The sequence below is a fragment of the Cherax quadricarinatus genome, chromosome 11, assembly GCF_038502225.1.
Source record: "Cherax quadricarinatus isolate ZL_2023a chromosome 11, ASM3850222v1, whole genome shotgun sequence".
NCBI lineage: Eukaryota > Metazoa > Arthropoda > Malacostraca > Decapoda > Parastacidae > Cherax > Cherax quadricarinatus.
Window position 1 is genome coordinate 48,821,726 of NC_091302.1, and position 7,500 is coordinate 48,829,225.

General features: G+C 47.4%; 1 protein-coding gene across 5 annotated transcripts in view; it reads right to left on the reverse strand.

Moving 5' to 3' along the window:
* The window catches only part of LOC138852565 (hexosaminidase D), a 330,048-nt gene that overhangs the window by 98,917 nt on the left and 223,631 nt on the right, over window positions 1-7,500 (reverse strand). The window lies entirely within an intron of this gene.

The following is a 7,500-nucleotide window of genomic DNA, read 5'->3' on the forward strand; positions in this document are numbered from 1 at the left end:
TGGACCAGAAGGACCCACCTAGCATGGGCCAGGACCTACCTAGCATGTGCCAGGAGGACCTACCTAGCATGGGCCAGGACCTACCTAGCATGGGCCAGGACCTACCTAGCATGGGCCAGGAGGACCTACCTGGCCTGGACCAGAAGGACCGACCTAGCATGAACCAGAAGGACCCACCTAGCATGGGCCAGGACCTACCTAGCATGGGCCAGGAGGACCTACCTAGCATGGACCAGAAGGACCCACCTAGCATGAACCAGAAGGACCCACCTAGCATGAGCCAGGAGGACCCACCTAGCATGAGCCAGGAGGACCCACCTAGCATGAGCCAGGAGGACCCACCTAGCATGAGCCAGGAGGACCCACCTAGCATGAGCCAGGAGGACCCACCTAGCATGAGCCAGGAGGACCCACCTAGCATGAGCCAGGAGGACCCAACTAGCATGGGCCAGGACCTACCTAGCATGGGCCAGGACCTACCTAGCATGAGCCAGGAGGACCCACCTAGCATGAGCCAGGAGGACCCACCTAGCATGGGCCAGGACCCACCTAGCATGGGCCAGGACCTACCTAGCATGGGCCAGGAGGACCCACCTAGCATGGACCAGAAAGACCCACCTAGCATGGACCAGAAGGACCCACCTAGCATGGGCCAGGACCTACCTAGCATGGGCCAGGAGGACCTACCTAGCATGGACCAGAAGGACCCACCTAGCATGGGCCAGGACCTACCTAGCATGGACCAGAAGGACCCACCTAGCATGGACCAGAAGGACCCGCCTAGCATGGACCAGAAGGACCCACCTAGCATGGGCCAGGACCTACCTATCATGGGCCAGGAGGACCTACCTAGCATGGACCAGAAGGACCCACCTAGCATGGGCCAGGACCTACCTAGTATGGACCAGGACCCACCTAGCATGGACCAGAAGGACCCACCTAGCATGGGCCAGGACCTACCTAGCATGGACCAGAAGGACCCACCTAGCATGGACCAGAAGGACCCACCTAGCATGGGCCAGGACCTACCTAGCATGGGCCAGAAGGACCCACCTAGCATGGACCGGAAGGACCCACCTAGCATGGACCAGAAGGACCCACCTAACATGTGCCAGGAGGACCTACCTAGCATGGACCAGAAGGACCCACCTAGCATGGGCCAGTCTCAGTAGTAGTAACCAGTTACCAGTAACCACTGTGCCAGTTGACTCACGACCAACCGTCTCTGCCTGAGTCACTGTCTATTCATATTGAGCTGACCTGACAGTATTCAAAGACCCTCTCACATATGGGTACGTGGGCGGCCAGTCAGGCAGTGTTACGAGAGTGAGCAAGGAGATAGGTCACGGCTGTAAGGGCGCAACCCACCTTATCTGTAATTATACGTAATACCAGCCTACGTGAGTATTTCTTACCTAATCCACGTGTCGAACTCCCACATGATACCAGGACCTACCTAGCATGGGCCAGGAGGACCTACCTAGCATGAACCAGAAGGACCCACCTAGCATGGACCAGAAGGACCCACCTAGCATGAGCCAGGAGGACCCACCTAGCATGAGCCAGGAGGACCCACCTAGCATTAGCCAGGAGGACCCACCTAGCATGGGCGAGGACCCACCTAGCATGGGCGAGGACCCACCTAGCATGGGCCAGGACCTACCTAGCATGGGCCAGGACCTACCTAGCATGAGCCAGGAGGACCCACCTAGCATGAGCCAGGAGGACCCACCTAGCATGAGCCAGGAAGACCCACCTAGCATGGGCCAGGACCTACCTAGCATGGGCCAGGACGACCCATCTAGCATGGGCCAGGACCTACCTAGCATGGACCAGGAGGACCTACCTAGCACGGACCAGAAGGACCCACCTAGCACGGACCAGAAGGACCCACCTAGCATGGACCAGAAGGACCCACCTAGCACGGACCAGAAGGACCCACCTAGCATGGACCAGAAGGACCCACCTAGCATGGACCAGAAGGACCCACCTAGCATGGGCCAGGACCTACCTAGCATGGGCCAGGACCCACCTAGCATGGGCCAGGAGGACCCACCACAGTGCTCCTTTATTCTTTTGTGATACAACAAAGTGAGAGAACTGGAAATACCAAAGAGGCTTCCATTTTTTATTTTCACGACGATATTTTTGAGCAGTCATGTGTGTGTGAGAGAGAGAGAGAGAGAGAGAGAGAGAGAGAGAGAGAGAGAGAGAGAGAGAGAGAGAGAGAGAGAGTCACTATACCAAACATTATTAATGGCTTGTAAGAACATAAGAAATGCACACTACTGCAGGCCTACTGGCCCAAAGTAGTCGAACAATACGCGTGTGCAACACGTGGGTGTTTCTACTGACGTCAATAACGACTGTGTTGCAGACGCGTCTTCCTCACCCTAATACGTCAAAACGAGCCTCCCACACACACACACACACACACACACACACACACACACACACACACACGCACGTCATTTACCGACCCATGGGAGACGTCGCACTTTGAAACGATACCTCTCACAGTTCACGCTTCTCCACACACACACACACACACACACACACACACACACACACACACACACACACACACACACACACACACACACACACACACACACACACACACATCCCCTCCACTGCTTTATCAATAAACTTGTTTACGCACTTTGTTCCCCCAACAATAACACGAGGTAACCCCAGACAGCCACTTTAAAACAGTCAGTACCAACAGTAAGTGCACCAAGTAGCATCGTGGAATGATGATTAAGACACATGTGCAACAGTTGGGCATCTTAATTGTTGAAACGTTTCGCCTACACAGTAGTCTGGCTTCTTCAGTCAGATACAAAGGCAGCAGTTGTGGCAGTACTGCATCTCCAAGATTGAGGGACTGATTACATCATCTTCATTTCACTACTACACCTGCTGCCTCTGTATTTGACTGAAGAAGCCTACTGTGTGGGCGAAACGTTTCAACTGTTGCACATGTGTCTTAATCTTCAACTTATCGATATTTTATGAGTCTTATCATCACTACTGATTCTATGTCATCATTGAAGGCTCTTGACTCATAATGACTCCAACAACATGCTCACTGGAGAAGCCAGCTATAGATACTCAAAAAATCAGGGAAAAAGGAATTAATGTACAATTGTTATGGATCCCATCACACATTGAATTGCTCCTTCATGATAAAGTTGATATGTTAGCCAAGAAGATTAGTATATCTGTGTCTTGCATTAGGAATAATGTTAGAAGTAAATAATGAAAATGATTATTATAGGAATGCAGTTAGAAGCCTGAGTAGATCTATAACCCACTATGATAACATGAACGTAGATAAGTATGTTTATGGAGCAACTTGCAATGTGAACAGACTGACTGATGTTGTAGTGGCCAGGCTTAGGCTTGGTTACAAGTACTGACTGATGTTGTAGTGGCCAGGCTTAGGCTTGGTTACAAGTACTTCTGGCAGTTTGGGAGACACACAGATGATGATCAAACTAAATGTAAATTATGTGATCAGGCACATGGTCACTGTCTTGAACACTATGTGCTTAATTGTCCACTCATTGAGGAATACAGAGACAGTATAATAACCTATGTGACATGGCAAGATATCTTATTAATGAAAATAAGATACCAGATATACTAAACAAATTTCCTAAATTTGCTTGTAACAGATAAGTGAACTGTAAATATAAATTCAAATGTACACCTGTTAACCCTTTTGGGGCCTAGTTCCTACGCCTTTTGTGCACCCTAGATCCCCACCAGTGCCCAGAGAAGCTGAATACAGAAGCATACAAAGTATGTATGAAACATGTACCATTGAGGAAACCCAGAAGAAGATCAGATATAAAGAGAGAGCGTAGGAGATGGTACAGAAGAAGAAAACAGGTTACTGAACTGCTTAAAAACACAAATGCTGCAAATATGTTCAGCGACAGACTAAATAATAATGATAATAATAATAATAATAATAATAATTTTTATTTCTACAAGTACATGTACAAGGTATACAAGTCTAGTTGACATCAATGACATACTACTATATAGAAAGTTGCTTGTTATGCTGAGCATTTCAGGCAAATTAGGTCAGTTTTGTCCCAGGATGCAACCCACACCAGTTGACTAACACCCAGGTACCCATTTTACTGATGAGGGACATAGATAACCGCTGTAAAGAAACACACCCAATATTTCTAACCTCGCTGGGAATCGAACTCAGACCCTCGCCGTGTGAAGCGAAAGCTTTAGCCACCAGGCCACGGGGCACGCAAGGTAGAAAATGTAGAAATATTTTTCACTCCAGCAGAAGGCCGCACAGATCAACTAACATTAGTGCAAATCACATAAATTTCGAAAAAAAAATGGATAACATGCCCACTCAGCACCTGGACCAGATTCATGGAATGCTCTATTTATAAAGAAATGCAAAGTACCACTAGTCCTCAGTATTCTTTGGAGAAAGAACTTGGATCTAGGTGAAATACCGGAGGCCTTCAAGAGTGCAGACATAGCTCCTTTGCACAAGGGAGGCAGTAGAGTACTAACTAAAAATTACAAACCAGTAGCCCTAACCTCGCACATCATAAAAATCTTCGAAAGAGTGATGAGACGGCAGGTTACAAATTTCTTGGAGCAGCACAACCACCAACATAATCCGAACCAGCATGGTTTTAGAACAGGACGATCATGCCTGTTACAGCTGCTGAATCATTATGACAGAATTACGGAGGCACTGGAAGACGACCAAAACGCAGATGCTGATTTACACATTTACCAAAGGCGTTTGACAAATGTGATCACGGAGTGATAGTGCACAAAATAAGAGCCAAGGGCATTACGGGGAAAGTAGGCAGATGGATTTTCGGGTTCCTAACACACAGAACACAAAAATTAGTAGTAAAGAGAGCAAGATCTAGCATCAGCGAGGTAAAAAGCTCAGTGCCCCAAAGTACTGTTCTGGCACCTCTGCTGTTTCTCATCCTCACAGCATAGATAAAACACCCGTCATACTTTTGTATCATCATTTGCAAATGACACTAAAATAAGCATGAAAGTCACTATGGTAAACGACACTGAAAAATTACAGGAAGACATAAGCAGGGTTTTTCAGTTGGCAGTGGAGAACATGACGTTCAATGGTGATAAGTTCCAGCCGCTTAGGTATGGAAAGAAAGAAGAACTCAAAAGGAACACTATATACAAAGCTCAAGAGTGTCACCAAATAAAACAAAAGGAACACGTAAAACACCTGGGAATTATGTCAGCTGACCAATCTTTTAAAGACCATAACAAGACAAAGATCACGACAGCCAGGAAGACGACGTGGTGGGTATTGAGAACTTTCAAAACAAGGGAAATAATGCCAATGGTGACACACTTCCAATCGCTAGTCCTCCTTCATTTAGACTATTGTTCAGTGCTGACGCCCCCGTTCAAAGCAGGAGCAAATACAGAGATCGTTTACGGCTCACCTTGAGCCAGTAAAAAACCTAAATTACTGGGAACGCCTTTAAGTCTTGAACATGTACTCAATGGAGGGGAGGAGAGAAAGATACATGATAATATATACCTAGAAAGTACTCGAGGGCTTGGTCCCAAATCTGCACACTCCATAACATACTGGAGTGAGAGATATGGGAGGAAGTGTAAAATAAACCCAATGAGGAGCAGGGGTGCGGTGGGGACAATAAGGGAACACTGTATCAACATTCGGGGTCCCAGACTATTCAACATCTTACCAGAAGATATCAGAAACACTGCTGGAACAAGTGTAGAAGCCTTCAAGAGGAAACTGGACAAGTATCTTCACCAGGTGCCAGATCAACCAGGCTGTGATGGATATGTGGGGCAGTGGGCCTCCAGAATCAAGAGCCTGGTTGACCAGGCAAGCACTAGACGAGCCTGGTCCATGGGCGGGCTCCGAGAGTAGTGAAACTCTCGAAACTCTTCAAAGGCATATCAAAGGTAAGGTACCCATATGCTCTTGCACTACCGTCCACAGGCTGGGTATGGGGTGCACAATAAATTAGCCACATCGGTAGCAAAATCTAATCTAAAGCGTCGTATAATGTTCTTGATAAGGGTTAATAATAAAAGTGGAACTGGCTGCAGTGAAAGTAGACAGTGCCATGTCTCACTGTCACTGTGGAGGGGGGGCACTGCTCCCTCAGGGCACTAACTGCTCCACATCTTTTTCTTACGTAACACAGCTGTGGCGAAACTCTCTATTCCGCATGCAACAGTTGGGTATCTTTATTATTGAAAACGTTTCGCCTACACAGTAGGCGTGTCAAATACAGAGGTAGCAGGTGTAGTAGCAAACCGAAGATGATGTAATCAGTCTTTCAGTCTTAGAGAAATGATATTTGAGGTGGTCAGTCCCTCAGCTTGGAGAAGAGTTCAGTTCCATATGTCTTACTCATCAATTTGTAAGTATTTTATACTTTTTTCAACATATATGGCACCGTACCTGCTCTCCTCCATTTTCTTTCTTATCTAAGACACATGTGGCGAAAAGTGCTGTTGCTCAAGGCTCGGTACTTAAACCCATTCTTCTCTGTTCCTTGTATCTACCGTAACTAGGGCGAAAAGTCGCATTCCACAAGGCACAGAACTCGACCTGATTGTGTTGTTTTCTCATCTTTATTTCTAACGTAGTAAAAACTTAGTAAAACGTCTGGCGAAACTTCGTGCCAGGTACACAACTGCTCGCCCTCGCTCTCTCTATCTCCATATCTGACACACCTAGAGAAGAAACTAAGTGGCATTTCGATTCATCCTGGACTATTGTCACTTGTGACTTGAGAATGATCCAGGGTGGGCCGAAATGTCGTCTCTAAGAGACGTTTCGGTCCACCCTATGAATTGTTCTTGAGAAGCAAGCGCAGTATCTGCCGAGTGCCTATAAATTTACTGACGCCACACAGTCCCTCCGTGAAGACATCAGAATCGTCCCTAAACCCTCCGAGATACGAACTGGTGTCCTCCCACAAACAACACACCATCATTATAGAGAGACTAATCCCAAATCTGCACACACAAATCACTCCCTACGGAAGCAAAAGACTAGGCAGGCGGTACAACATACCCCCCCCCCTCCCCCATGAAAAGCAGCGAGTGCCACGGCTTGATAAAGTTGGAGAGCGAAACGTTGCCATAACAAAATGTTACATTAGTTGCACTTGTGTCTTTCTACCTAAAAGTACACTAATAGACAACATAATAAGTGTTATGGGCCCGAGACTGTCCAATTGTCTCCCAGCATACATAAAGGGGATTACCAATACACCCCTGGTTGTCTTCAAGAGAGAGCTGGACAGATACTTGAAGTAGTTCCTGACCAGCCGGGCTGTGGTTCGTACATCAGTTTACATGTGACCAGCAGTAACAACCTGGTTGATGAGGCCCTGATCCAACACGAAGTCTGGTCATGGACCGGGCCGCGGGGGCGTTGACCCCCGGAATACTCTCCAAGTATACTTAAGTATCCCC